The sequence below is a fragment of the Schistocerca cancellata genome, chromosome 2 (genome assembly GCF_023864275.1).
Source record: "Schistocerca cancellata isolate TAMUIC-IGC-003103 chromosome 2, iqSchCanc2.1, whole genome shotgun sequence".
Lineage (NCBI taxonomy): Eukaryota > Metazoa > Arthropoda > Insecta > Orthoptera > Acrididae > Schistocerca > Schistocerca cancellata.
This window is the reverse complement of record NC_064627.1, coordinates 5,136,468-5,164,117: the sequence shown is the minus strand read 5'-3', so window position 1 is coordinate 5,164,117 and position 27,650 is coordinate 5,136,468. Positions and strand designations below refer to the sequence as shown.

The following is a 27,650-nucleotide window of genomic DNA, read 5'->3' as shown; positions in this document are numbered from 1 at the left end:
AACTCTGCTCAATTCCGACTATAAAATCTTCACCCGACTCATAAACTGTAGACTGAAGACGGTACTGCCGAAAGTACTTGGCCCTTATCAAATGAGTGCTGTCCCAGGGAGATCTATGCGAATGCTTTATGTGAATTTAGGGACATAATATATTTGTCGTGGCTATGTAGATGCAATGTTGGTCTCATGTTTTTAGACTTAGATAAGGCTTCTGACCGCATCAACCACCACTTTCTACTAACTGTAACGCAACGGATGGGTTTCAGTGCTCATTTTATTCAGATCATACGCAAATGTGTAGTCGGAACTTCCTCTCGAATCAAAATTAATGGTCAGCTAAGTTCACCAGTCCCGATCAAGCAATCAGTGAGACAAGGCCGCCCCCTTTGTATGGCACTATACGCAATCGCCGTAGAACCGTTACTGTTAAACCTGCATCACAGGTTACAAGGTCTACAGGTGTTGGGTACAAAACCAGTGTGTCACGCTTATGCTGATGACATCAGTGTAGTAGTTAACACGCATTCAGAAATTGAGGTCGTTCAACAAATAATCCACGCTTACGCCACATCTTCCGGAGCCAAACGCAATGGACACAAATCGAAAATTTTACCTGTCGGACCCCATATGGGGAACATTCAAAGAACATGGCTACAAAGGACAGAGGAGACGAACCACTTAGGTATGATTCTAATGTCCAACCCAAGAGAGATGACAGTAGCCAACTGGGACCATTAAATATATTCAGGGCTACTCTCCGTGAACACAAAACTATAACGCTCATTCCGATACAGAGAGCTCTCTTGATTAACAGCTATGCGCTAAGCAAAATATATATATATATATATATATATATATATATATATATATATATATCCAAGGATATAGCGCAAAAGCTTTTAGCTGCAGCGTATTGGTTCATTTGGAGCGGAAACATCTTTAAAGTCACCATGCCAACCATAGTGTTAACCCGCGCCGCTGGTGGTTTGGGCGTCAAAGTATTCAAGAACCAATGGGCTGCCATATATATGGACCGAATCCGCAAAATACTGCAGACACCCCATCCGACAATTACGGAAACGTTATTCAACAGGTTAGCCCCAACGAGCAAAAAGGCACCAGTCGACGTTGGTTGCATCAGCGCTCAACTCGATCTCGTCCGGACTTACTATCTGGAAATGAGCTATATTCAAGATACTTCACAGCTGCTTAGCACCAGAATTACCTATTACCACCTCACGAGACACCATAGGCAAAACCCAATGGAAGCGAAATACCCAGCGGTCAACTGGAGTAACGCCTGGAAAAATATTAACAATCCCATCCTCCACTCCAAAGTAGTGTCCACATGGTATGACATTGTAAACGAGAAGGTCCCCACAGGTGAAAAGCTGCACAATATCAAAATGAAGCAGAGTCCGTACTGCGATCATTGCCATACTTTAGATACCTTGGCACACATTTTCATCTGCCGAAACCAATACCACATATGGAACTGGACTAGAAAAAAACTCGCAATAATTACTAGAACTACAGACTGTGCTATAACACTTAAAGATGTACTTCAACCAGACGGGCATTTCTTTCCTGCAACAAATCACAATAGCTACACTTGGATTATCGGTCAGTTTGCATATTTTGCAGTTGCTTGTATCGACGAGTACATACAGTATATAATGGAAGAGCACCACAACCTTAAAACGAGCCGGAAATACAAAGCTTTGTTTCAAAATTTCTTACTTCTCACTTTGCCATAATGAAGCGGTAATTACTAATTTTGTTCATTATAATTAAGTTGGCATTTATTTATTTATTTTTACGGTACGGCAAGTCGAAGTGCCTCAGGAAAACTAATTTTGCCAGAAGCCGTAACATAAAACAGATCAGAAGTGCTTGATTGATTTCGTGTTCTTCTATTTTACGGGTATTAGACAGTTTGTCACGGAAAGAAGATTTATTCAGTTTCTTTACATATTATAAAAAAAAAGTAGGTTAGGGTGAAAGTGGCCGTGGCACTAGATTTTTTGTTTTTTGTTTTTTTTTTTTTCATTTGTAGGTTAGATGGTATGGGTGATAGGGACCAACGCCCGAAGTAGAAGAGATCTGCGAAAAAAAAACTAGTACAACGAGGTATTGCTTATCAACGAGACAAGCATGGGGTAAAAGAGAAAAAGAAGAAAGAGCAGTTGATCCGGGTTCGATTCCCGGCCGCCGCAAGGAGGATTGTCATTTTTGCGTAGCGAAAAAAAAAAGATTGCAGAGCACTTGCCCGCGAAAGGCAAAGGTCCCAAGTTCGAGTCTCGGTCGGGCACACAGTTTTAATCTGCCAGGAAGTTTCACATACAGTCTATTTCTCTTAATTTCATGAGCCAAATCCATATAGTCTGAAAGCGTTCTGTGCTCAAACAAGAAATTATAATGTCTAAGGGCATTACTTTCATTTCAGACGTATGAAATACCGATACTAATCTGCATCTATAGACTCATTTATTATATTCAGGAGCACTCCTCATCGTTATTTTATAACACCAGAAGGTGTTGTTCCTAATACGAATGGGATAGTAGAAATAGAAAAAGAACTGTCATCTCACTGTGGCGGGCATCGCAGTGTATGGAAATAGGATGAGTATGCATCATTGAGGAACGTCTTGTAACAGCTGTATGAAGGTGTTGACTTCTACATTTAATCCCACGTTCCACAGTGCCAAGTAGCTGATGTCCACTGCTTTGCCAAGACTCTCTCCGTCTCAACAAGTGGTGTCAGTCAACAGGTATGTGGTAATCAACAGAGTACCACTGGACAGATGAGATGGAAAAGACACCATTGATCTGGGACGTTGTACTGTAATAAGAACCACAATTGATAGCGCGATCAGATTGAGGAATTTTAACAGATTTTCCGTAGTTTCATCGCCATCCAATGACGCAGCGGAATGCTTCCCAGTTTCTCTATCATCGCTAAATCACGCCTCCCCTACTTTGTGAGTACCGTATACTAGACTGCGAACGCAGATACATGACTGTGCAGTACGTCAGTTGGGTCATATACGACAAAGCACCCCAGACAGCGTTCTGTACCGACGCAGATACATTATCTACATGTTTCTAGCATATTGATCATTGTGTGGAATTTAAAATTATAGCGGCCATCTTTCTTTATGTGGGTGGGAGATAAGGTCGGAGACTAAAAGATCTCTCCACATTTGTGGGGCGGCGGATATATTAATAAAAGCTTCGCCGTTTACAAGCCTTGAAACAATTTTTGCAGTCAGCCAGAAAGCGATGATCTTCACTTCCTCCTCCCCTCCTCTGTCCTTTTCCTGGGCTCCCTCCCTTCTTCCAACCTATTTTTTCCCTGCCTACCCTCTCTTTGACTACTTTCTCTCCCCTGAGTCCTTTTGCTTTCCTTTCCACTGACTGCCCCACTCCTTCTCGCCTCTGCCCTGCCTCCCTTTTTCCTGTGTCTTCTCCCTCAATCGGCGGCCCTCACTTTTTTGCTTTTCCCACACTTTTTTCCCCTCATCTGTCTGGGTTCTCCCCCCCCCCCCCCGTCCCATGTGCCTTAGCCTGTGGTGTGTTGTCTTTGTCTCTCATCTCTGGTGCAGTGTTTGAGTGTTCAGTGTTGTGTGCCCCATTTTTTACAGCATTGTGTACAGAAACCATACTGTCGCCATGTCTTTTAACTGTTCCTGGGTCCTTACTGTGTCTCTTCATTAACATCGTCAACCCTGTGTTTTTTTTCTATTTTAACTTCCGCAACTTACTGCCACTTCACTGTTTTTAACAAAGTCTCCGTTTTATCAACTTTTTGTATTGCTTTTTATCTTTCCATTATGTTTTTAACTCTTCTATCGGCTGCAGAGCGTCGTATTAAGCGGCTGTCAGCCCGCCCCTTTCCACTGGGGGGGGGGGGGGGGGAATCGAAGTTCAATAATGAAAAAGAGCCCAGAGCTATCAACTATATACATCTGATTACCTCCTTCCTCTCCCAGAGCCGCTCCTACATTACCATCCAATTCCAGCACCTTCTACCCCTCTGCAGCTGTATCCTGGGGATCTGTCCTCTCCCCTCTCCTCTACCTCTTGTACACAGCAGATATGCCCCAACCCCGTTTCAGTCGACCTCCTGCAGTATGACGATGACACCACCTTCCTTGCCCTCGCTACCGCCCTTCAACGGTCCTAAGGCCGTCTCCAGAATCACCTTGACCTTTTTGCCACATGGTGTAACCAGTGGCTCCTCAAAACAAATCGTTCCAAGACCCAGGCAATCATTGTAGGTCGTACCACCTGCTCCTCCGAGCTCCTTGACTTTTCCCTTACCATCTGTGCCCATCCTGTCTGCCTCTCCCCCACCCTCACCTTCCTTGGACTCACCATTGACCATCACCTCACCTGGATCCAACATTTCCGATCTATCCAATCCAAATGCACAATCGCCTCTGTCTCCTTAAACTCCTCCCTGGCCAGACATGGGGGTTGAACCCTCTACCACCCTCCACTCCTACAAATCCTTAATCTGTCCCATCCTCTGTTATGCCAGTCCTGCCTTGACATCCAGCCACCCATTCCCGCCCCCCCCCCCCTCCAAATGCTATATGTCCCTCCAGATAATCGAGTGGACTGTGCCTCGCCTTCCATATATATGCCTCCCGTGCCCCAGGCAAATCCTCTATGACCTGATTCCTTTCCCCCATCTGCTCCTTTTCCTTGAACATATTCCAGTCCCGCCGGCCGCGGTGGTCTAGCGGTTCTAGCGCTGCAGTCCGGAACCGCGGGGCTGCTACTGTTGCAGGTTCGAATCCTGCCTCGGGCATGGGTGTGTGTGATGTCCTTAGGTTAGTTAGGTTTAAGTAGTTCTAAGTTCTAGGGGACTAATGACCTAAGATGTTGAGTCTCATAGTGCTCAGAGCCATTTGAACCATTTTATTCCAGTCCTCTGCACATCCTGCTGACCTGAAGCCCCCCTGGTTGCTCCTCTCCTCTCCAAACTGTGTCCACTGCTGCACCTTCACCTTTGTGTCCCCCCCCCCCCTACCCTCCACCTCTACACCCTTCATCTCCTTTCCCATGGTGGCTTCTGTCAACTCCCCCTCCCAGATGATGCCGTCTCTCCCTCCATTTATCCCTCCTATCAAATCTGATCCTCTCTTTCCCCTCCCTCCCTGTGTCTTTTTCCAGGGTTCCCTCTCGCACCCTTTCCCTGCCTACCCTCTCTTTGACTCCTTTCTCTCCTCAGAGTTGTTTTTCTTCCCCCCTCACTGCCTTCCCCACTCCTTCTGCTGCACTCCCTGCCCCCCTCCCTTTTCTTTGTCCACTGCACTGTCGTCTGTCGTCACTTGACACAGTACTACACGACGGCGGTGCGGAGGTTTAGGCGGAGGAACGTGCTCTTGTTCGAAGAACGAGGTCCCAAGGCAAAGTTCGTAAACTGCGATGGAACCACAAACAAGTATAGTCGCTGCCAAACGCAGCAACAAATGAGCAAATTCGGTGCAGACAAGAGTTCCATACGCCACCGCTGAAGCGTGTTTACTTACGTCAGCGTAGAGGCTGCAGTCATCGCTAAAGACGACAGCACAGTCTCGCTACAGCCAGCGGTGCGAGGGTTGTACTAGACAGAACTGCAGCAAACTTTATAGTCAATTGTGCTCTGAGAGAAGAGACTGTTGTATTGTACTGTGTCAAGTGATGAGTTAGTGTTCAGAGCCATTAACAGATACACATGACATTCCTATGGACATGAACTGTTTCAAAATTTAGTACTACATCTTTTCAAAATATAATAAAGTGGTCTAATATTTTGTATGGGTTATAGTATGCAATCGACCCCCTCCAGAACGAAATCTAAGGACACACTACTATGCTACGAGTGTTATTTCGCCCGCCACAGCAGTTTCCAATTCAAAATACCGCACCATTTGAGGGAAACAATTTGAACTAACAGAGGTTTCTAAGTCTCAGTTTTTCGATTTTGTCATCAATACACCACTTTATGTGCCAAACGGGTCGAGATCACATGTATTCATTCTCAAAGTCGTATTTCAATCTTTTATTCAGAATAAGTCTTTTGTGGGAGACATGATTTGGATTTTGGATTTTGCAGTTCTTTCAAATATATCTCAATGAGTTCGCTATCCTAAATAAATCCTGTCGCAAAGTTGGGTGATACATATCTGAAGATTCCTGAACAGTTTGTTTTCGTTTCGTACATCAGCTAAAATCTTAATGAAATCCAACAAATTCCATTTCTAGGGAACAGATCGCGATACTTCATAGTGTTCAATATTGCGGAAATATGTAAAAGTAATTGCTCGTAAAAATTCCATTGTCTACACATTATTCGCGTTGATGTTAAGAACAAGTAATATAAGACAATTGTACCGTAGCAATACGCATCATCGTTCCGTACGAGGAAAATTCTCCGACTCAAAATAGTCGAGGGGCAGCCCAAAGAGAACTGCATTAAAATATAAAGAGGAAGGAAGCTATACATCGCTCCGACTAAACGAGAGCGTACGCATTACGCTTTCAGTGCCAACAAAGTAATCGTCCACAAATGTCTGTACTGGACATGTTATATATCTTGGTTGCTTCCCTTACTGGTTGCTAAGGTGCAACTAGTGCATTTTCCACTAGTTCGTACAAGGGGAAGAGACTGATCTCAGCCGCGCGGGATTAGCCGATTGGTCTAGGGCGCTGCAGTCATGGACTGTGCGGCTGGTCCCGGCGGAGGTTCGAGTCCTCCCTCGGTCATGGGTGTGTGTTTGTCCTTAGGATAATTTAGGTTCAGTAGTGTGTAAGCTTAGGGACTGATGACCTTAGCAGTTAAGTCCCGTAAGATTTCACACACATTTGAACATTTGAATGTTCTCAGACCCGCACGAAAATGTACTTAGAATATAAATCGCTCATCCTGGAAACAGTGTGATGTGCCATTCGCATGCAAAATAGCGAGGTTTACCACTGGAGCCATTTGAATGATCGTATCTAAGAGAGGAACTTTGCTAATGCAAAGAAAGTAAATATCGACAAAATAGGACAAAAACGCGTTGAGGATAACAGAAGAATGCCAAACTCTTCATGTGAACTTCTTCAAGCAACATAATTTCCAAAGTGGAAGACTGATTTTGTAGGATTACAATGTCAAAAATCACACGTTAAGTTCACCACCATTCATTGTCAGACTCCTCTCTGTGCTATACAATCACCGTTCGGCACTGAAGTGCATACAAGTCTACGTTGAAACATACTTGGAAAAACACAGGTTATCACACCGACATAACAGTATCATCGTTTTAAATGTAATTAGCGCTGTGTTTGATATCGGAATGATTGAATGCAGAAGCGATGCTGAATGTGGAAAAGTGGCTTTAGTCCGATGTGCATATTGTTCCACCTTACTTTGACCACTGTACTAAGATTTATCGATATTTTGCACTCTAGCGTCGGCGGCTTGACCTGGAGTGTCTTGAGTTTTCTAGGCACGCCACTTGAGGTCGCGAGTACCGCATGCGCCGGTTTTAAAAGAAGGTGCCCAAGCGCGGCACGCGAGACGGGCTTTGGAAATACTGTACACTGCTCACGGAGTGCCCAGGCAGCAGCGATCAAGGAAACATAGCCCACGCACAGCGACTATTGCCAGATTGGGAAAGCGGCGGGTTTTTCAGTTTATACGACGGCCGGAGTGGCCGTGCGGTTCTAGGTGCTGCTGTCTGGAGCCGATCGACCGCTGCGGTCGCAGGTTCGAATCCTGCCTCGGCCATGGATGTGTGTGATGTCCTTAGGTTAGTTAGGTTTAATTGGTTCTAAGTTCTAGGCGACTGACAGTACGAATCGGCAGGTGATTTCTGAAATACGTCACCGCCTATTGTTGTGTAGGAGTGTAGAGTTCCAAATTTGATTTGTAACCACGAATGTATTCCTTAGTCGTCTCGTCTCGTCCCGCAGACGTTTGTCGTGCTTGCGCTGTCATATGGACCACGACCCGAGCGGCAGCGAGCGACAGTCGAGCAAAGTCGGGACAAGTCGGGACGGGGACAGGGACAGGGATAGGAATGGTGCAAATGCACTGCAAACTAAGCAGACACCTGGTGTGAGGCGAGGCGAGGCGAGGAAGCCCACATCGCTACCAGTGGCGCCCTCCAGCACGACACTGCCACACCCCGCACAGGCCCTCCGCTGAACACCAGGGACAAGATGCGTCCTCCGCTAGTGTCGAAGGCTGCACGCGCCCAGCGAATGACAGGGGGTGCAACGAGCAGCAGTGCGTCTCACACACGCGGCGGTGCGCCCGCCAATTCGGCCGTCGCTCTGCTGGGACGCCGGGCGCGCCTTCCCGCGCCGTCCTCGAGGAACTGGCGGTTGCGGAAGGAAGCGCTTTCGTCAAATGCGGCCGAAAACTAACATTTTGTGTGTTGGGAGAAAAGCCGAACGCGAATTCTGCCGTGCTCCTACATTAGATGAGCGCCAACGGCCATACCATGATGAATACACCGGTTCTCGTCCGATCACCGAAGTTAAGCATCATCGGGCCCGGCTAGTACTTGGATGGGTGACCGCCTGGGAAACCCGGGTGCTGTTGCCTCCCTTCCTTTTGTTTTTTTGTTATGTCGCCAGCCCAATTTTCAAACTACCTTTCTGTTGTGACAAAGATGCTTCCTTAAGCCTTTTAAACTACTGTAATGGTACGAAAATGCAGTAATTAACTCAGTTTGAGGGAGAATGTGCTAACCAAGTTTGCCAAGAAGACTTTGAAAACGACAAAACAGTACGAATCGGCAGGTGATTTCTGAAATACGTCACCGCCTATTGTTGTGTAGGAGTGTAGAGTTCCAAATTTGATTTGTAACCACGAATGTATTCCTTAGTCGTCTCGTCTCGTCCCGCAGACGTTTGTCGTGCTTGCGCTGTCATATGGACCACGACCCGAGCGGCAGCGAGCGGCAGTCGAGCAAAGTCGGGACAAGTCGGGACGGGGACAGGGACAGGGATAGGAATGGTGCGAATGCACTGCAAACTACGCAGACACCTGGTGTGAGGCGAGGCGAGGCGAGGCGAGGAAGCCCACATCGCTACCAGTGGCGCCCTCCAGCACGACACTGCCACACCCCGCACAGGCCCTCCGCTGAACACCAGGGACAAGATGCGTCCTCCGCTAGTGTCGAAGGCTGCACGCGCCCAGCGAATGACAGGGGGTGCAACGAGCAGCAGTGCGTCTCACACACGCGGCGGTGCGCCCGCCAATTCGGCCGTCGCTCTGCTGGGACGCCGGGCGCGCCTCCCCGCGCCGTCCTCGAGGAACTGGCGGTTGCGGAAGGAAGCGCTTTCGTCAAATGCGGCCGAAAACTAACATTTTGTGTGTTGGGAGAAAAGCCGAACGCGAATTCTGCCGTGCTCCTACATTAGATGAGCGCCAACGGCCATACCATGATGAATACACCGGTTCTCGTCCGATCACCGTAGTTAAGAATCATCGGGCCCGGATAGTACTTGGATGGGTGACCGCCTGGGAAACCCGGGTGCTGTTGGCTCCCTTCCTTTTGTTTTTTTGTTATGTCGCCAGCCCAATTTTCAAACTACGTTTCTGTTGTGACAAAGATGCTTCCTTAAGCCTTTTAAACTACTGTAATGGTACGAAAATGCAGTAATTAACTCAGTTTGAGGGAGAATGTGCTAACCAAGTTTGCCAAGAAGACTTTGAAAACGACAAAACAGTACGAATCGGCAGGTGATTTCTGAAATACGTCACCGCCTATTGTTGTGTAGGAGTGTAGAGTTCCAAATTTGATTTGTAACCACGAATGTATTCCTTAGTCGTCTCGTCTCGTCCCGCAGACGTTTGTCGTGCTTGCGCTGTCATATGGACCACGACCCGAGCGGCAGCGAGCGGCAGTCGAGCAAAGTCGGGACAAGTCGGGACGGGGACAGGGACAGGGATAGGAATGGTGCGAATGCACTGCAAACTACGCAGACACCTGGTGTGATGCGAGGCGTGGCGAGGCGAGGCGAGGAAGCCCACATCGCTACCAGTGGCGCCCTCCAGCACGACACTGCCACACCCCGCACAGGCGCTCCGCTGAACACCAGGGACAAGATGCGTCCTCCGCTAGTGTCGAAGGCTGCACGCGCCCAGCGAATGACAGGGGGTGAAACGAGCAGCAGTGCGTCTCACACACGCGGCGGTGCGCCCGCCAATTCGGCCGTCGCTCTGCTGGGACGCCGGGCGCGCCTCCCCGCGCCGTCCTCGAGGAACTGGCGGTTGCGGAAGGAAGCGCTTTCGTCAAATGCGGCCGAAAACTAACATTTTGTGTGTTGGGAGAAAAGCCGAACGCGAATTCTGCCGTGCTCCTACATTAGATGAGCGCCAACGGCCATACCATGATGAATACACCGGTTCTCGTCCGATCACCGTAGTTAAGCATCATCGGGCCCGGCTAGTACTTGGATGGGTGACCGCCTGGGAAACCCGGGTGCTGTTGGCTCCCTTCCTTTTGTTTTTTTGTTATGTCGCCAGCCCAATTTTCAAACTACGTTTCTGTTGTGACAAAGATGCTTCCTTAAGCCTTTTAATCTACTGTAATGGTACGAAAATGCAGTAATTAACTCAGTTTGAGGGAGAATGTGCTAACCAAGTTTGCCAAGAAGACTTTGAAAACGACAAAACAGTACGAATCGGCAGGTGATTTCTGAAATACGTCACCGCCTATTGTTGTGTAGGAGTGTAGAGTTCCAAATTTGATTTGTAACCACGAATGTATTCCTTAGTCGTCTCGTCTCGTCCCGCAGACGTTTGTCGTGCTTGCGCTGTCATATGGACCACGACCCGAGCGGCAGTCGAGCAAAGTCGGGACAAGTCGGGACGGGGACAGGGACAGGGATAGGAATGGTGCGAATGCACTGCAAACTACGCAGACACCTGGTGTGAGGCGTGGCGTGGCGAGGCGAGGCGAGGAAGCCCACATCGCTACCAGTGGCGCCCTCCAGCACGACACTGCCACACCCCGCACAGGCGCTCCGCTGAACACCAGGGACAAGATGCGTCCTCCGCTAGTGTCGAAGGCTGCACGCGCCCAGCGAATGACAGGGGGTGCAACGAGCAGCAGTGCGTCTCACACACGCGGCGGTGCGCCCGCCAATTCGGCCGTCGCTCTGCTGGGACGCCGGGCGCGCCTCCCCGCGCCGTCCTCGAGGAACTGGCGGTTGCGGAAGGAAGCGCTTTCGTCAAATGCGGCCGAAAACTAACATTTTGTGTGTTGGGAGAAAAGCCGAACGCGAATTCTGCCGTGCTCCTACATTAGATGAGCGCCAACGGCCATACCATGATGAATACACCGGTTCTCGTCCGATCACCGTAGTTAAGAATCATCGGGCCCGGATAGTACTTGGATGGGTGACCGCCTGGGAAACCCGGGTGCTGTTGGCTCCCTTCCTTTTGTTTTTTTGTTATGTCGCCAGCCCAATTTTCAAACTACGTTTCTGTTGTGACAAAGATGCTTCCTTAAGCCTTTTAAACTACTGTAATGGTACGAAAATGCAGTAATTAACTCAGTTTGAGGGAGAATGTGCTAACCAAGTTTGCCAAGAAGACTTTGAAAACGACAAAACAGTACGAATCGGCAGGTGATTTCTGAAATACGTCACCGCCTATTGTTGTGTAGGAGTGTAGAGTTCCAAATTTGATTTGTAACCACGAATGTATTCCTTAGTCGTCTCGTCTCGTCCCGCAGACGTTTGTCGTGCTTGCGCTGTCATATGGACCACGACCCGAGCGGCAGCGAGCGGCAGTCGAGCAAAGTCGGGACAAGTCGGGACGGGGACAGGGACAGGGATAGGAATGGTGCGAATGCACTGCAAACTACGCAGACACCTGGTGTGATGCGAGGCGTGGCGAGGCGAGGCGAGGAAGCCCACATCGCTACCAGTGGCGCCCTCCAGCACGACACTGCCACACCCCGCACAGGCGCTCCGCTGAACACCAGGGACAAGATGCGTCCTCCGCTAGTGTCGAAGGCTGCACGCGCCCAGCGAATGACAGGGGGTGAAACGAGCAGCAGTGCGTCTCACACACGCGGCGGTGCGCCCGCCAATTCGGCCGTCGCTCTGCTGGGACGCCGGGCGCGCCTCCCCGCGCCGTCCTCGAGGAACTGGCGGTTGCGGAAGGAAGCGCTTTCGTCAAATGCGGCCGAAAACTAACATTTTGTGTGTTGGGAGAAAAGCCGAACGCGAATTCTGCCGTGCTCCTACATTAGATGAGCGCCAACGGCCATACCATGATGAATACACCGGTTCTCGTCCGATCACCGTAGTTAAGCATCATCGGGCCCGGCTAGTACTTGGATGGGTGACCGCCTGGGAAACCCGGGTGCTGTTGGCTCCCTTCCTTTTGTTTTTTTGTTATGTCGCCAGCCCAATTTTCAAACTACGTTTCTGTTGTGACAAAGATGCTTCCTTAAGCCTTTTAATCTACTGTAATGGTACGAAAATGCAGTAATTAACTCAGTTTGAGGGAGAATGTGCTAACCAAGTTTGCCAAGAAGACTTTGAAAACGACAAAACAGTACGAATCGGCAGGTGATTTCTGAAATACGTCACCGCCTATTGTTGTGTAGGAGTGTAGAGTTCCAAATTTGATTTGTAACCACGAATGTATTCCTTAGTCGTCTCGTCTCGTCCCGCAGACGTTTGTCGTGCTTGCGCTGTCATATGGACCACGACCCGAGCGGCAGTCGAGCAAAGTCGGGACAAGTCGGGACGGGGACAGGGACAGGGATAGGAATGGTGCGAATGCACTGCAAACTACGCAGACACCTGGTGTGAGGCGTGGCGTGGCGAGGCGAGGCGAGGAAGCCCACATCGCTACCAGTGGCGCCCTCCAGCACGACACTGCCACACCCCGCACAGGCGCTCCGCTGAACACCAGGGACAAGATGCGTCCTCCGCTAGTGTCGAAGGCTGCACGCGCCCAGCGAATGACAGGGGGTGCAACGAGCAGCAGTGCGTCTCACACACGCGGCGGTGCGCCCGCCAATTCGGCCGTCGCTCTGCTGGGACGCCGGGCGCGCCTCCCCGCGCCGTCCTCGAGGAACTGGCGGTTGCGGAAGGAAGCGCTTTCGTCAAATGCGGCCGAAAACTAACATTTTGTGTGTTGGGAGAAAAGCCGAACGCGAATTCTGCCGTGCTCCTACATTAGATGAGCGCCAACGGCCATACCATGATGAATACACCGGTTCTCGTCCGATCACCGAAGTTAAGCATCATCGGGCCCGGCTAGTACTTGGATGGGTGACCGCCTGGGAAACCCGGGTGCTGTTGCCTCCCTTCCTTTTGTTTTTTTGTTATGTCGCCAGCCCAATTTTCAAACTACCTTTCTGTTGTGACAAAGATGCTTCCTTAAGCCTTTTAAACTACTGTAATGGTACGAAAATGCAGTAATTAACTCAGTTTGAGGGAGAATGTGCTAACCAAGTTTGCCAAGAAGACTTTGAAAACGACAAAACAGTACGAATCGGCAGGTGATTTCTGAAATACGTCACCGCCTATTGTTGTGTAGGAGTGTAGAGTTCCAAATTTGATTTGTAACCACGAATGTATTCCTTAGTCGTCTCGTCTCGTCCCGCAGACGTTTGTCGTGCTTGCGCTGTCATATGGACCACGACCCGAGCGGCAGCGAGCGGCAGTCGAGCAAAGTCGGGACAAGTCGGGACGGGGACAGGGACAGGGATAGGAATGGTGCGAATGCACTGCAAACTACGCAGACACCTGGTGTGAGGCGAGGCGAGGCGAGGCGAGGAAGCCCACATCGCTACCAGTGGCGCCCTCCAGCACGACACTGCCACACCCCGCACAGGCCCTCCGCTGAACACCAGGGACAAGATGCGTCCTCCGCTAGTGTCGAAGGCTGCACGCGCCCAGCGAATGACAGGGGGTGCAACGAGCAGCAGTGCGTCTCACACACGCGGCGGTGCGCCCGCCAATTCGGCCGTCGCTCTGCTGGGACGCCGGGCGCGCCTCCCCGCGCCGTCCTCGAGGAACTGGCGGTTGCGGAAGGAAGCGCTTTCGTCAAATGCGGCCGAAAACTAACATTTTGTGTGTTGGGAGAAAAGCCGAACGCGAATTCTGCCGTGCTCCTACATTAGATGAGCGCCAACGGCCATACCATGATGAATACACCGGTTCTCGTCCGATCACCGAAGTTAAGCATCATCGGGCCCGGCTAGTACTTGGATGGGTGACCGCCTGGGAAACCCGGGTGCTGTTGCCTCCCTTCCTTTTGTTTTTTTGTTATGTCGCCAGCCCAATTTTCAAACTACCTTTCTGTTGTGACAAAGATGCTTCCTTAAGCCTTTTAAACTACTGTAATGGTACGAAAATGCAGTAATTAACTCAGTTTGAGGGAGAATGTGCTAACCAAGTTTGCCAAGAAGACTTTGAAAACGACAAAACAGTACGAATCGGCAGGTGATTTCTGAAATACGTCACCGCCTATTGTTGTGTAGGAGTGTAGAGTTCCAAATTTGATTTGTAACCACGAATGTATTCCTTAGTCGTCTCGTCTCGTCCCGCAGACGTTTGTCGTGCTTGCGCTGTCATATGGACCACGACCCGAGCGGCAGCGAGCGGCAGTCGAGCAAAGTCGGGACAAGTCGGGACGGGGACAGGGACAGGGATAGGAATGGTGCGAATGCACTGCAAACTACGCAGACACCTGGTGTGAGGCGAGGCGAGGCGAGGCGAGGAAGCCCACATCGCTACCAGTGGCGCCCTCCAGCACGACACTGCCACACCCCGCACAGGCCCTCCGCTGAACACCAGGGACAAGATGCGTCCTCCGCTAGTGTCGAAGGCTGCACGCGCCCAGCGAATGACAGGGGGTGCAACGAGCAGCAGTGCGTCTCACACACGCGGCGGTGCGCCCGCCAATTCGGCCGTCGCTCTGCTGGGACGCCGGGCGCGCCTCCCCGCGCCGTCCTCGAGGAACTGGCGGTTGCGGAAGGAAGCGCTTTCGTCAAATGCGGCCGAAAACTAACATTTTGTGTGTTGGGAGAAAAGCCGAACGCGAATTCTGCCGTGCTCCTACATTAGATGAGCGCCAACGGCCATACCATGATGAATACACCGGTTCTCGTCCGATCACCGAAGTTAAGCATCATCGGGCCCGGCTAGTACTTGGATGGGTGACCGCCTGGGAAACCCGGGTGCTGTTGCCTCCCTTCCTTTTGTTTTTTTGTTATGTCGCCAGCCCAATTTTCAAACTACCTTTCTGTTGTGACAAAGATGCTTCCTTAAGCCTTTTAAACTACTGTAATGGTACGAAAATGCAGTAATTAACTCAGTTTGAGGGAGAATGTGCTAACCAAGTTTGCCAAGAAGACTTTGAAAACGACAAAACAGTACGAATCGGCAGGTGATTTCTGAAATACGTCACCGCCTATTGTTGTGTAGGAGTGTAGAGTTCCAAATTTGATTTGTAACCACGAATGTATTCCTTAGTCGTCTCGTCTCGTCCCGCAGACGTTTGTCGTGCTTGCGCTGTCATATGGACCACGACCCGAGCGGCAGCGAGCGGCAGTCGAGCAAAGTCGGGACAAGTCGGGACGGGGACAGGGACAGGGATAGGAATGGTGCGAATGCACTGCAAACTACGCAGACACCTGGTGTGAGGCGAGGCGAGGCGAGGCGAGGAAGCCCACATCGCTACCAGTGGCGCCCTCCAGCACGACACTGCCACACCCCGCACAGGCCCTCCGCTGAACACCAGGGACAAGATGCGTCCTCCGCTAGTGTCGAAGGCTGCACGCGCCCAGCGAATGACAGGGGGTGCAACGAGCAGCAGTGCGTCTCACACACGCGGCGGTGCGCCCGCCAATTCGGCCGTCGCTCTGCTGGGACGCCGGGCGCGCCTCCCCGCGCCGTCCTCGAGGAACTGGCGGTTGCGGAAGGAAGCGCTTTCGTCAAATGCGGCCGAAAACTAACATTTTGTGTGTTGGGAGAAAAGCCGAACGCGAATTCTGCCGTGCTCCTACATTAGATGAGCGCCAACGGCCATACCATGATGAATACACCGGTTCTCGTCCGATCACCGTAGTTAAGAATCATCGGGCCCGGATAGTACTTGGATGGGTGACCGCCTGGGAAACCCGGGTGCTGTTGGCTCCCTTCCTTTTGTTTTTTTGTTATGTCGCCAGCCCAATTTTCAAACTACGTTTCTGTTGTGACAAAGATGCTTCCTTAAGCCTTTTAAACTACTGTAATGGTACGAAAATGCAGTAATTAACTCAGTTTGAGGGAGAATGTGCTAACCAAGTTTGCCAAGAAGACTTTGAAAACGACAAAACAGTACGAATCGGCAGGTGATTTCTGAAATACGTCACCGCCTATTGTTGTGTAGGAGTGTAGAGTTCCAAATTTGATTTGTAACCACGAATGTATTCCTTAGTCGTCTCGTCTCGTCCCGCAGACGTTTGTCGTGCTTGCGCTGTCATATGGACCACGACCCGAGCGGCAGCGAGCGGCAGTCGAGCAAAGTCGGGACAAGTCGGGACGGGGACAGGGACAGGGATAGGAATGGTGCGAATGCACTGCAAACTACGCAGACACCTGGTGTGATGCGAGGCGTGGCGAGGCGAGGCGAGGAAGCCCACATCGCTACCAGTGGCGCCCTCCAGCACGACACTGCCACACCCCGCACAGGCGCTCCGCTGAACACCAGGGACAAGATGCGTCCTCCGCTAGTGTCGAAGGCTGCACGCGCCCAGCGAATGACAGGGGGTGAAACGAGCAGCAGTGCGTCTCACACACGCGGCGGTGCGCCCGCCAATTCGGCCGTCGCTCTGCTGGGACGCCGGGCGCGCCTCCCCGCGCCGTCCTCGAGGAACTGGCGGTTGCGGAAGGAAGCGCTTTCGTCAAATGCGGCCGAAAACTAACATTTTGTGTGTTGGGAGAAAAGCCGAACGCGAATTCTGCCGTGCTCCTACATTAGATGAGCGCCAACGGCCATACCATGATGAATACACCGGTTCTCGTCCGATCACCGTAGTTAAGCATCATCGGGCCCGGCTAGTACTTGGATGGGTGACCGCCTGGGAAACCCGGGTGCTGTTGGCTCCCTTCCTTTTGTTTTTTTGTTATGTCGCCAGCCCAATTTTCAAACTACGTTTCTGTTGTGACAAAGATGCTTCCTTAAGCCTTTTAATCTACTGTAATGGTACGAAAATGCAGTAATTAACTCAGTTTGAGGGAGAATGTGCTAACCAAGTTTGCCAAGAAGACTTTGAAAACGACAAAACAGTACGAATCGGCAGGTGATTTCTGAAATACGTCACCGCCTATTGTTGTGTAGGAGTGTAGAGTTCCAAATTTGATTTGTAACCACGAATGTATTCCTTAGTCGTCTCGTCTCGTCCCGCAGACGTTTGTCGTGCTTGCGCTGTCATATGGACCACGACCCGAGCGGCAGTCGAGCAAAGTCGGGACAAGTCGGGACGGGGACAGGGACAGGGATAGGAATGGTGCGAATGCACTGCAAACTACGCAGACACCTGGTGTGAGGCGTGGCGTGGCGAGGCGAGGCGAGGAAGCCCACATCGCTACCAGTGGCGCCCTCCAGCACGACACTGCCACACCCCGCACAGGCGCTCCGCTGAACACCAGGGACAAGATGCGTCCTCCGCTAGTGTCGAAGGCTGCACGCGCCCAGCGAATGACAGGGGGTGCAACGAGCAGCAGTGCGTCTCACACACGCGGCGGTGCGCCCGCCAATTCGGCCGTCGCTCTGCTGGGACGCCGGGCGCGCCTCCCCGCGCCGTCCTCGAGGAACTGGCGGTTGCGGAAGGAAGCGCTTTCGTCAAATGCGGCCGAAAACTAACATTTTGTGTGTTGGGAGAAAAGCCGAACGCGAATTCTGCCGTGCTCCTACATTAGATGAGCGCCAACGGCCATACCATGATGAATACACCGGTTCTCGTCCGATCACCGTAGTTAAGCATCATCGGGCCCGGCTAGTACTTGGATGGGTGACCGCCTGGGAAACCCGGGTGCTGTTGGCTCCCTTCCTTTTGTTTTTTTGTTATGTCGCCAGCCCAATTTTCAAACTACGTTTCTGTTGTGACAAAGATGCTTCCTTAAGCCTTTTAATCTACTGTAATGGTACGAAAATGCAGTAATTAACTCAGTTTGAGGGAGAATGTGCTAACCAAGTTTGCCAAGAAGACTTTGAAAACGACAAAACAGTACGAATCGGCAGGTGATTTCTGAAATACGTCACCGCCTATTGTTGTGTAGGAGTGTAGAGTTCCAAATTTGATTTGTAACCACGAATGTATTCCTTAGTCGTCTCGTCTCGTCCCGCAGACGTTTGTCGTGCTTGCGCTGTCATATGGACCACGACCCGAGCGGCAGCGAGCGGCAGTCGAGCAAAGTCGGGACAAGTCGGGACGGGGACAGGGACAGGGATAGGAATGGTGCGAATGCACTGCAAACTACGCAGACACCTGGTGTGAGGCGAGGCGTGGCGAGGCGAGGCGAGGAAGCCCACATCGCTACCAGTGGCGCCCTCCAGCACGACACTGCCACACCCCGCACAGGCGCTCCGCTGAACACCAGGGACAAGATGCGTCCTCCGCTAGTGTCGAAGGCTGCACGCGCCCAGCGAATGACAGGGGGTGCAACGAGCAGCAGTGCGTCTCACACACGCGGCGGTGCGCCCGCCAATTCGGCCGTCGCTCTGCTGGGACGCCGGGCGCGCCTCCCCGCGCCGTCCTCGAGGAACTGGCGGTTGCGGAAGGAAGCGCTTTCGTCAAATGCGGCCGAAAACTAACATTTTGTGTGTTGGGAGAAAAGCCGAACGCGAATTCTGCCGTGCTCCTACATTAGATGAGCGCCAACGGCCATACCATGATGAATACACCGGTTCTCGTCCGATCACCGTAGTTAAGCATCATCGGGCCCGGCTAGTACTTGGATGGGTGACCGCCTGGGAAACCCGGGTGCTGTTGGCTCCCTTCCTTTTGTTTTTTTGTTATGTCGCCAGCCCAATTTTCAAACTACGTTTCTGTTGTGACAAAGATGCTTCCTTAAGCCTTTTAAACTACTGTAATGGTACGAAAATGCAGTAATTAACTCAGTTTGAGGGAGAATGTGCTAACCAAGTTTGCCAAGAAGACTTTGAAAACGACAAAACAGTACGAATCGGCAGGTGATTTCTGAAATACGTCACCGCCTATTGTTGTGTAGGAGTGTAGAGTTCCAAATTTGATTTGTAACCACGAATGTATTCCTTAGTCGTCTCGTCTCGTCCCGCAGACGTTTGTCGTGCTTGCGCTGTCATATGGACCACGACCCGAGCGGCAGCGAGCGGCAGTCGAGCAAAGTCGGGACAAGTCGGGACGGGGACAGGGACAGGGATAGGAATGGTGCGAATGCACTGCAAACTACGCAGACACCTGGTGTGAGGCGAGGCGAGGCGAGGCGAGGAAGCCCACATCGCTACCAGTGGCGCCCTCCAGCACGACACTGCCACACCCCGCACAGGCCCTCCGCTGAACACCAGGGACAAGATGCGTCCTCCGCTAGTGTCGAAGGCTGCACGCGCCCAGCGAATGACAGGGGGTGCAACGAGCAGCAGTGCGTCTCACACACGCGGCGGTGCGCCCGCCAATTCGGCCGTCGCTCTGCTGGGACGCCGGGCGCGCCTCCCCGCGCCGTCCTCGAGGAACTGGCGGTTGCGGAAGGAAGCGCTTTCGTCAAATGCGGCCGAAAACTAACATTTTGTGTGTTGGGAGAAAAGCCGAACGCGAATTCTGCCGTGCTCCTACATTAGATGAGCGCCAACGGCCATACCATGATGAATACACCGGTTCTCGTCCGATCACCGTAGTTAAGCATCATCGGGCCCGGCTAGTACTTGGATGGGTGACCGCCTGGGAAACCCGGGTGCTGTTGGCTCCCTTCCTTTTGTTTTTTTGTTATGTCGCCAGCCCAATTTTCAAACTACGTTTCTGTTGTGACAAAGATGCTTCCTTAAGCCTTTTAAACTACTGTAATGGTACGAAAATGCAGTAATTAACTCAGTTTGAGGGAGAATGTGCTAACCAAGTTTGCCAAGAAGACTTTGAAAACGACAAAACAGTACGAATCGGCAGGTGATTTCTGAAATACGTCACCGCCTATTGTTGTGTAGGAGTGTAGAGTTCCAAATTTGATTTGTAACCACGAATGTATTCCTTAGTCGTCTCGTCTCGTCCCGCAGACGTTTGTCGTGCTTGCGCTGTCATATGGACCACGACCCGAGCGGCAGCGAGCGGCAGTCGAGCAAAGTCGGGACAAGTCGGGACGGGGACAGGGACAGGGATAGGAATGGTGCGAATGCACTGCAAACTACGCAGACACCTGGTGTGAGGCGAGGCGTGGCGAGGCGAGGCGAGGAAGCCCACATCGCTACCAGTGGCGCCCTCCAGCACGACACTGCCACACCCCGCACAGGCGCTCCGCTGAACACCAGGGACAAGATGCGTCCTCCGCTAGTGTCGAAGGCTGAAAGCGCCCAGCGAATGACAGGGGGTGCAACGAGCAGCAGTGCGTCTCACACACGCGGCGGTGCGCCCGCCAATTCGGCCGTCGCTCTGCTGGGACGCCGGGCGCGCCTCCCCGCGCCGTCCTCGAGGAACTGGCGGTTGCGGAAGGAAGCGCTTTCGTCAAATGCGGCCGAAAACTAACATTTTGTGTGTTGGGAGAAAAGCCGAACGCGAATTCTGCCGTGCTCCTACATTAGATGAGCGCCAACGGCCATACCATGATGAATACACCGGTTCTCGTCCGATCACCGTAGTTAAGCATCATCGGGCCCGGCTAGTACTTGGATGGGTGACCGCCTGGGAAACCCGGGTGCTGTTGGCTCCCTTCCTTTTGTTTTTTTGTTATGTCGCCAGCCCAATTTTCAAACTACGTTTCTGTTGTGACAAAGATGCTTCCTTAAGCCTTTTAAACTACTGTAATGGTACGAAAATGCAGTAATTAACTCAGTTTGAGGGAGAATGTGCTAACCAAGTTTGCCAAGAAGACTTTGAAAACGACAAAACAGTACGAATCGGCAGGTGATTTCTGAAATACGTCACCGCCTATTGTTGTGTAGAAGTGTAGAGTTCCAAATTTGATTTGTAACCACGAATGTATTCCTTAGTCGTCTCGTCTCGTCCCGCAGACGTTTGTCGTGCTTGCGCTGTCATATGGACCACGACCCGAGCGGCAGCGAGCGGCAGTCGAGCAAAGTCGGGACAAGTCGGGACGGGGACAGGGACAGGGATAGGAATGGTGCGAATGCACTGCAAACTACGCAGACACCTGGTGTGAGGCGAGGCGAGGCGAGGCGAGGAAGCCCACATCGCTACCAGTGGCGCCCTCCAGCACGACACTGCCACACCCCGCACAGGCCCTCCGCTGAACACCAGGGACAAGATGCGTCCTCCGCTAGTGTCGAAGGCTGCACGCGCCCAGCGAATGACAGGGGGTGCAACGAGCAGCAGTGCGTCTCACACACGCGGCGGTGCGCCCGCCAATTCGGCCGTCGCTCTGCTGGGACGCCGGGCGCGCCTCCCCGCGCCGTCCTCGAGGAACTGGCGGTTGCGGAAGGAAGCGCTTTCGTCAAATGCGGCCGAAAACTAACATTTTGTGTGTTGGGAGAAAAGCCGAACGCGAATTCTGCCGTGCTCCTACATTAGATGAGCGCCAACGGCCATACCATGATGAATACACCGGTTCTCGTCCGATCACCGTAGTTAAGCATCATCGGGCCCGGCTAGTACTTGGATGGGTGACCGCCTGGGAAACCCGGGTGCTGTTGGCTCCCTTCCTTTTGTTTTTTTGTTATGTCGCCAGCCCAATTTTCAAACTACGTTTCTGTTGTGACAAAGATGCTTCCTTAAGCCTTTTAAACTACTGTAATGGTACGAAAATGCAGTAATTAACTCAGTTTGAGGGAGAATGTGCTAACCAAGTTTGCCAAGAAGACTTTGAAAACGACAAAACAGTACGAATCGGCAGGTGATTTCTGAAATACGTCACCGCCTATTGTTGTGTAGGAGTGTAGAGTTCCAAATTTGATTTGTAACCACGAATGTATTCCTTAGTCGTCTCGTCTCGTCCCGCAGACGTTTGTCGTGCTTGCGCTGTCATATGGACCACGACCCGAGCGGCAGCGAGCGGCAGTCGAGCAAAGTCGGGACAAGTCGGGACGGGGACAGGGACAGGGATAGGAATGGTGCGAATGCACTGCAAACTACGCAGACACCTGGTGTGAGGCGAGGCGTGGCGAGGCGAGGCGAGGAAGCCCACATCGCTACCAGTGGCGCCCTCCAGCACGACACTGCCACACCCCGCACAGGCGCTCCGCTGAACACCAGGGACAAGATGCGTCCTCCGCTAGTGTCGAAGGCTGCACGCGCCCAGCGAATGACAGGGGGTGCAACGAGCAGCAGTGCGTCTCACACACGCGGCGGTGCGCCCGCCAATTCGGCCGTCGCTCTGCTGGGACGCCGGGCGCGCCTCCCCGCGCCGTCCTCGAGGAACTGGCGGTTGCGGAAGGAAGCGCTTTCGTCAAATGCGGCCGAAAACTAACATTTTGTGTGTTGGGAGAAAAGCCGAACGCGAATTCTGCCGTGCTCCTACATTAGATGAGCGCCAACGGCCATACCATGATGAATACACCGGTTCTCGTCCGATCACCGTAGTTAAGCATCATCGGGCCCGGCTAGTACTTGGATGGGTGACCGCCTGGGAAACCCGGGTGCTGTTGGCTCCCTTCCTTTTGTTTTTTTGTTATGTCGCCAGCCCAATTTTCAAACTACGTTTCTGTTGTGACAAAGATGCTTCCTTAAGCCTTTTAAACTACTGTAATGGTACGAAAATGCAGTAATTAACTCAGTTTGAGGGAGAATGTGCTAACCAAGTTTGCCAAGAAGACTTTGAAAACGACAAAACAGTACGAATCGGCAGGTGATTTCTGAAATACGTCACCGCCTATTGTTGTGTAGGAGTGTAGAGTTCCAAATTTGATTTGTAACCACGAATGTATTCCTTAGTCGTCTCGTCTCGTCCCGCAGACGTTTGTCGTGCTTGCGCTGTCATATGGACCACGACCCGAGCGGCAGCGAGCGGCAGTCGAGCAAAGTCGGGACAAGTCGGGACGGGGACAGGGACAGGGATAGGAATGGTGCGAATGCACTGCAAACTACGCAGACACCTGGTGTGAGGCGAGGCGAGGCGAGGCGAGGAAGCCCACATCGCTACCAGTGGCGCCCTCCAGCACGACACTGCCACACCCCGCACAGGCCCTCCGCTGAACACCAGGGACAAGATGCGTCCTCCGCTAGTGTCGAAGGCTGCACGCGCCCAGCGAATGACAGGGGGTGCAACGAGCAGCAGTGCGTCTCACACACGCGGCGGTGCGCCCGCCAATTCGGCCGTCGCTCTGCTGGGACGCCGGGCGCGCCTCCCCGCGCCGTCCTCGAGGAACTGGCGGTTGCGGAAGGAAGCGCTTTCGTCAAATGCGGCCGAAAACTAACATTTTGTGTGTTGGGAGAAAAGCCGAACGCGAATTCTGCCGTGCTCCTACATTAGATGAGCGCCAACGGCCATACCATGATGAATACACCGGTTCTCGTCCGATCACCGTAGTTAAGCATCATCGGGCCCGGCTAGTACTTGGATGGGTGACCGCCTGGGAAACCCGGGTGCTGTTGGCTCCCTTCCTTTTGTTTTTTTGTTATGTCGCCAGCCCAATTTTCAAACTACGTTTCTGTTGTGACAAAGATGCTTCCTTAAGCCTTTTAAACTACTGTAATGGTACGAAAATGCAGTAATTAACTCAGTTTGAGGGAGAATGTGCTAACCAAGTTTGCCAAGAAGACTTTGAAAACGACAAAACAGTACGAATCGGCAGGTGATTTCTGAAATACGTCACCGCCTATTGTTGTGTAGGAGTGTAGAGTTCCAAATTTGATTTGTAACCACGAATGTATTCCTTAGTCGTCTCGTCTCGTCCCGCAGACGTTTGTCGTGCTTGCGCTGTCATATGGACCACGACCCGAGCGGCAGCGAGCGGCAGTCGAGCAAAGTCGGGACAAGTCGGGACGGGGACAGGGACAGGGATAGGAATGGTGCGAATGCACTGCAAACTACGCAGACACCTGGTGTGAGGCGAGGCGTGGCGAGGCGAGGCGAGGAAGCCCACATCGCTACCAGTGGCGCCCTCCAGCACGACACTGCCACACCCCGCACAGGCGCTCCGCTGAACACCAGGGACAAGATGCGTCCTCCGCTAGTGTCGAAGGCTGCACGCGCCCAGCGAATGACAGGGGGTGCAACGAGCAGCAGTGCGTCTCACACACGCGGCGGTGCGCCCGCCAATTCGGCCGTCGCTCTGCTGGGACGCCGGGCGCGCCTCCCCGCGCCGTCCTCGAGGAACTGGCGGTTGCGGAAGGAAGCGCTTTCGTCAAATGCGGCCGAAAACTAACATTTTGTGTGTTGGGAGAAAAGCCGAACGCGAATTCTGCCGTGCTCCTACATTAGATGAGCGCCAACGGCCATACCATGATGAATACACCGGTTCTCGTCCGATCACCGTAGTTAAGCATCATCGGGCCCGGCTAGTACTTGGATGGGTGACCGCCTGGGAAACCCGGGTGCTGTTGGCTCCCTTCCTTTTGTTTTTTTGTTATGTCGCCAGCCCAATTTTCAAACTACGTTTCTGTTGTGACAAAGATGCTTCCTTAAGCCTTTTAATCTACTGTAATGGTACGAAAATGCAGTAATTAACTCAGTTTGAGGGAGAATGTGCTAACCAAGTTTGCCAAGAAGACTTTGAAAACGACAAAACAGTACGAATCGGCAGGTGATTTCTGAAATACGTCACCGCCTATTGTTGTGTAGGAGTGTAGAGTTCCAAATTTGATTTGTAACCACGAATGTATTCCTTAGTCGTCTCGTCTCGTCCCGCAGACGTTTGTCGTGCTTGCGCTGTCATATGGACCACGACCCGAGCGGCAGCGAGCGGCAGTCGAGCAAAGTCGGGACAAGTCGGGACGGGGACAGGGACAGGGATAGGAATGGTGCGAATGCACTGCAAACTACGCAGACACCTGGTGTGAGGCGAGGCGTGGCGAGGCGAGGCGAGGAAGCCCACATCGCTACCAGTGGCGCCCTCCAGCACGACACTGCCACACCCCGCACAGGCGCTCCGCTGAACACCAGGGACAAGATGCGTCCTCCGCTAGTGTCGAAGGCTGCACGCGCCCAGCGAATGACAGGGGGTGCAACGAGCAGCAGTGCGTCTCACACACGCGGCGGTGCGCCCGCCAATTCGGCCGTCGCTCTGCTGGGACGCCGGGCGCGCCTCCCCGCGCCGTCCTCGAGGAACTGGCGGTTGCGGAAGGAAGCGCTTTCGTCAAATGCGGCCGAAAACTAACATTTTGTGTGTTGGGAGAAAAGCCGAACGCGAATTCTGCCGTGCTCCTACATTAGATGAGCGCCAACGGCCATACCATGATGAATACACCGGTTCTCGTCCGATCACCGTAGTTAAGCATCATCGGGCCCGGCTAGTACTTGGATGGGTGACCGCCTGGGAAACCCGGGTGCTGTTGGCTCCCTTCCTTTTGTTTTTTTGTTATGTCGCCAGCCCAATTTTCAAACTACGTTTCTGTTGTGACAAAGATGCTTCCTTAAGCCTTTTAAACTACTGTAATGGTACGAAAATGCAGTAATTAACTCAGTTTGAGGGAGAATGTGCTAACCAAGTTTGCCAAGAAGACTTTGAAAACGACAAAACAGTACGAATCGGCAGGTGATTTCTGAAATACGTCACCGCCTATTGTTGTGTAGGAGTGTAGAGTTCCAAATTTGATTTGTAACCACGAATGTATTCCTTAGTCGTCTCGTCTCGTCCCGCAGACGTTTGTCGTGCTTGCGCTGTCATATGGACCACGACCCGAGCGGCAGCGAGCGGCAGTCGAGCAAAGTCGGGACAAGTCGGGACGGGGACAGGGACAGGGATAGGAATGGTGCGAATGCACTGCAAACTACGCAGACACCTGGTGTGAGGCGAGGCGTGGCGAGGCGAGGCGAGGAAGCCCACATCGCTACCAGTGGCGCCCTCCAGCACGACACTGCCACACCCCGCACAGGCGCTCCGCTGAACACCAGGGACAAGATGCGTCCTCCGCTAGTGTCGAAGGCTGCACGCGCCCAGCGAATGACAGGGGGTGCAACGAGCAGCAGTGCGTCTCACACACGCGGCGGTGCGCCCGCCAATTCGGCCGTCGCTCTGCTGGGACGCCGGGCGCGCCTCCCCGCGCCGTCCTCGAGGAACTGGCGGTTGCGGAAGGAAGCGCTTTCGTCAAATGCGGCCGAAAACTAACATTTTGTGTGTTGGGAGAAAAGCCGAACGCGAATTCTGCCGTGCTCCTACATTAGATGAGCGCCAACGGCCATACCATGATGAATACACCGGTTCTCGTCCGATCACCGTAGTTAAGCATCATCGGGCCCGGCTAGTACTTGGATGGGTGACCGCCTGGGAAACCCGGGTGCTGTTGGCTCCCTTCCTTTTGTTTTTTTGTTATGTCGCCAGCCCAATTTTCAAACTACGTTTCTGTTGTGACAAAGATGCTTCCTTAAGCCTTTTAAACTACTGTAATGGTACGAAAATGCAGTAATTAACTCAGTTTGAGGGAGAATGTGCTAACCAAGTTTGCCAAGAAGACTTTGAAAACGACAAAACAGTACGAATCGGCAGGTGATTTCTGAAATACGTCACCGCCTATTGTTGTGTAGGAGTGTAGAGTTCCAAATTTGATTTGTAACCACGAATGTATTCCTTAGTCGTCTCGTCTCGTCCCGCAGACGTTTGTCGTGCTTGCGCTGTCATATGGACCACGACCCGAGCGGCAGCGAGCGGCAGTCGAGCAAAGTCGGGACAAGTCGGGACGGGGACAGGGACAGGGATAGGAATGGTGCGAATGCACTGCAAACTACGCAGACACCTGGTGTGAGGCGAGGCGAGGCGAGGCGAGGAAGCCCACATCGCTACCAGTGGCGCCCTCCAGCACGACACTGCCACACCCCGCACAGGCCCTCCGCTGAACACCAGGGACAAGATGCGTCCTCCGCTAGTGTCGAAGGCTGCACGCGCCCAGCGAATGACAGGGGGTGCAACGAGCAGCAGTGCGTCTCACACACGCGGCGGTGCGCCCGCCAATTCGGCCGTCGCTCTGCTGGGACGCCGGGCGCGCCTCCCCGCGCCGTCCTCGAGGAACTGGCGGTTGCGGAAGGAAGCGCTTTCGTCAAATGCGGCCGAAAACTAACATTTTGTGTGTTGGGAGAAAAGCCGAACGCGAATTCTGCCGTGCTCCTACATTAGATGAGCGCCAACGGCCATACCATGATGAATACACCGGTTCTCGTCCGATCACCGTAGTTAAGCATCATCGGGCCCGGCTAGTACTTGGATGGGTGACCGCCTGGGAAACCCGGGTGCTGTTGGCTCCCTTCCTTTTGTTTTTTTGTTATGTCGCCAGCCCAATTTTCAAACTACGTTTCTGTTGTGACAAAGATGCTTCCTTAAGCCTTTTAAACTACTGTAATGGTACGAAAATGCA

At 52.4% G+C, this 27,650-nt stretch overlaps 21 non-coding genes across 21 annotated transcripts; all 21 read left to right on the top strand.

Annotated features, from left to right (window-relative positions):
• The first annotated feature begins 8,468 nt into the window (after positions 1 to 8,468).
• Positions 8,469 to 8,587, top strand: LOC126163646 (5S ribosomal RNA). The gene has a single exon (XR_007535279.1). It is a non-coding gene; the product is annotated as a 5S ribosomal RNA (ribosomal RNA).
• An 827-nt stretch (positions 8,588 to 9,414) lies between these two features.
• Positions 9,415 to 9,533, top strand: LOC126163907 (5S ribosomal RNA). The gene has a single exon (XR_007535328.1). It is a non-coding gene; the product is annotated as a 5S ribosomal RNA (ribosomal RNA).
• An 832-nt stretch (positions 9,534 to 10,365) lies between these two features.
• On the top strand, positions 10,366 to 10,484 carry LOC126164268 (5S ribosomal RNA). The gene has a single exon (XR_007535428.1). It is a non-coding gene; the product is annotated as a 5S ribosomal RNA (ribosomal RNA).
• An 822-nt stretch (positions 10,485 to 11,306) lies between these two features.
• On the top strand, positions 11,307 to 11,425 carry LOC126163906 (5S ribosomal RNA). Its single transcript, XR_007535327.1, has one exon. It is a non-coding gene; the product is annotated as a 5S ribosomal RNA (ribosomal RNA).
• Positions 11,426 to 12,257: 832 nt separating this feature from the next.
• On the top strand, positions 12,258 to 12,376 carry LOC126164256 (5S ribosomal RNA). Its single transcript, XR_007535427.1, has one exon. It is a non-coding gene; the product is annotated as a 5S ribosomal RNA (ribosomal RNA).
• Positions 12,377 to 13,198: 822 nt separating this feature from the next.
• LOC126163634 (5S ribosomal RNA) lies at positions 13,199 to 13,317 on the top strand. Its single transcript, XR_007535277.1, has one exon. It is a non-coding gene; the product is annotated as a 5S ribosomal RNA (ribosomal RNA).
• Positions 13,318 to 14,144: 827 nt separating this feature from the next.
• LOC126163622 (5S ribosomal RNA) lies at positions 14,145 to 14,263 on the top strand. Its single transcript, XR_007535276.1, has one exon. It is a non-coding gene; the product is annotated as a 5S ribosomal RNA (ribosomal RNA).
• Positions 14,264 to 15,090: 827 nt separating this feature from the next.
• Positions 15,091 to 15,209, top strand: LOC126163610 (5S ribosomal RNA). The gene has a single exon (XR_007535275.1). It is a non-coding gene; the product is annotated as a 5S ribosomal RNA (ribosomal RNA).
• Positions 15,210 to 16,036: 827 nt separating this feature from the next.
• LOC126163905 (5S ribosomal RNA) lies at positions 16,037 to 16,155 on the top strand. Its single transcript, XR_007535326.1, has one exon. It is a non-coding gene; the product is annotated as a 5S ribosomal RNA (ribosomal RNA).
• An 832-nt stretch (positions 16,156 to 16,987) lies between these two features.
• Positions 16,988 to 17,106, top strand: LOC126164245 (5S ribosomal RNA). The gene has a single exon (XR_007535426.1). It is a non-coding gene; the product is annotated as a 5S ribosomal RNA (ribosomal RNA).
• Positions 17,107 to 17,928: 822 nt separating this feature from the next.
• Positions 17,929 to 18,047, top strand: LOC126164234 (5S ribosomal RNA). Its single transcript, XR_007535425.1, has one exon. It is a non-coding gene; the product is annotated as a 5S ribosomal RNA (ribosomal RNA).
• Positions 18,048 to 18,879: 832 nt separating this feature from the next.
• On the top strand, positions 18,880 to 18,998 carry LOC126164223 (5S ribosomal RNA). Its single transcript, XR_007535424.1, has one exon. It is a non-coding gene; the product is annotated as a 5S ribosomal RNA (ribosomal RNA).
• Positions 18,999 to 19,825: 827 nt separating this feature from the next.
• On the top strand, positions 19,826 to 19,944 carry LOC126164212 (5S ribosomal RNA). The gene has a single exon (XR_007535423.1). It is a non-coding gene; the product is annotated as a 5S ribosomal RNA (ribosomal RNA).
• An 832-nt stretch (positions 19,945 to 20,776) lies between these two features.
• Positions 20,777 to 20,895, top strand: LOC126164200 (5S ribosomal RNA). The gene has a single exon (XR_007535422.1). It is a non-coding gene; the product is annotated as a 5S ribosomal RNA (ribosomal RNA).
• Positions 20,896 to 21,722: 827 nt separating this feature from the next.
• LOC126164188 (5S ribosomal RNA) lies at positions 21,723 to 21,841 on the top strand. The gene has a single exon (XR_007535421.1). It is a non-coding gene; the product is annotated as a 5S ribosomal RNA (ribosomal RNA).
• Positions 21,842 to 22,673: 832 nt separating this feature from the next.
• On the top strand, positions 22,674 to 22,792 carry LOC126164176 (5S ribosomal RNA). The gene has a single exon (XR_007535420.1). It is a non-coding gene; the product is annotated as a 5S ribosomal RNA (ribosomal RNA).
• Positions 22,793 to 23,619: 827 nt separating this feature from the next.
• LOC126164164 (5S ribosomal RNA) lies at positions 23,620 to 23,738 on the top strand. The gene has a single exon (XR_007535418.1). It is a non-coding gene; the product is annotated as a 5S ribosomal RNA (ribosomal RNA).
• Positions 23,739 to 24,570: 832 nt separating this feature from the next.
• On the top strand, positions 24,571 to 24,689 carry LOC126164153 (5S ribosomal RNA). The gene has a single exon (XR_007535417.1). It is a non-coding gene; the product is annotated as a 5S ribosomal RNA (ribosomal RNA).
• Positions 24,690 to 25,521: 832 nt separating this feature from the next.
• On the top strand, positions 25,522 to 25,640 carry LOC126164142 (5S ribosomal RNA). Its single transcript, XR_007535416.1, has one exon. It is a non-coding gene; the product is annotated as a 5S ribosomal RNA (ribosomal RNA).
• Positions 25,641 to 26,472: 832 nt separating this feature from the next.
• Positions 26,473 to 26,591, top strand: LOC126164130 (5S ribosomal RNA). The gene has a single exon (XR_007535415.1). It is a non-coding gene; the product is annotated as a 5S ribosomal RNA (ribosomal RNA).
• An 827-nt stretch (positions 26,592 to 27,418) lies between these two features.
• LOC126164118 (5S ribosomal RNA) lies at positions 27,419 to 27,537 on the top strand. The gene has a single exon (XR_007535414.1). It is a non-coding gene; the product is annotated as a 5S ribosomal RNA (ribosomal RNA).
• Positions 27,538 to 27,650: the final 113 nt, after the last annotated feature.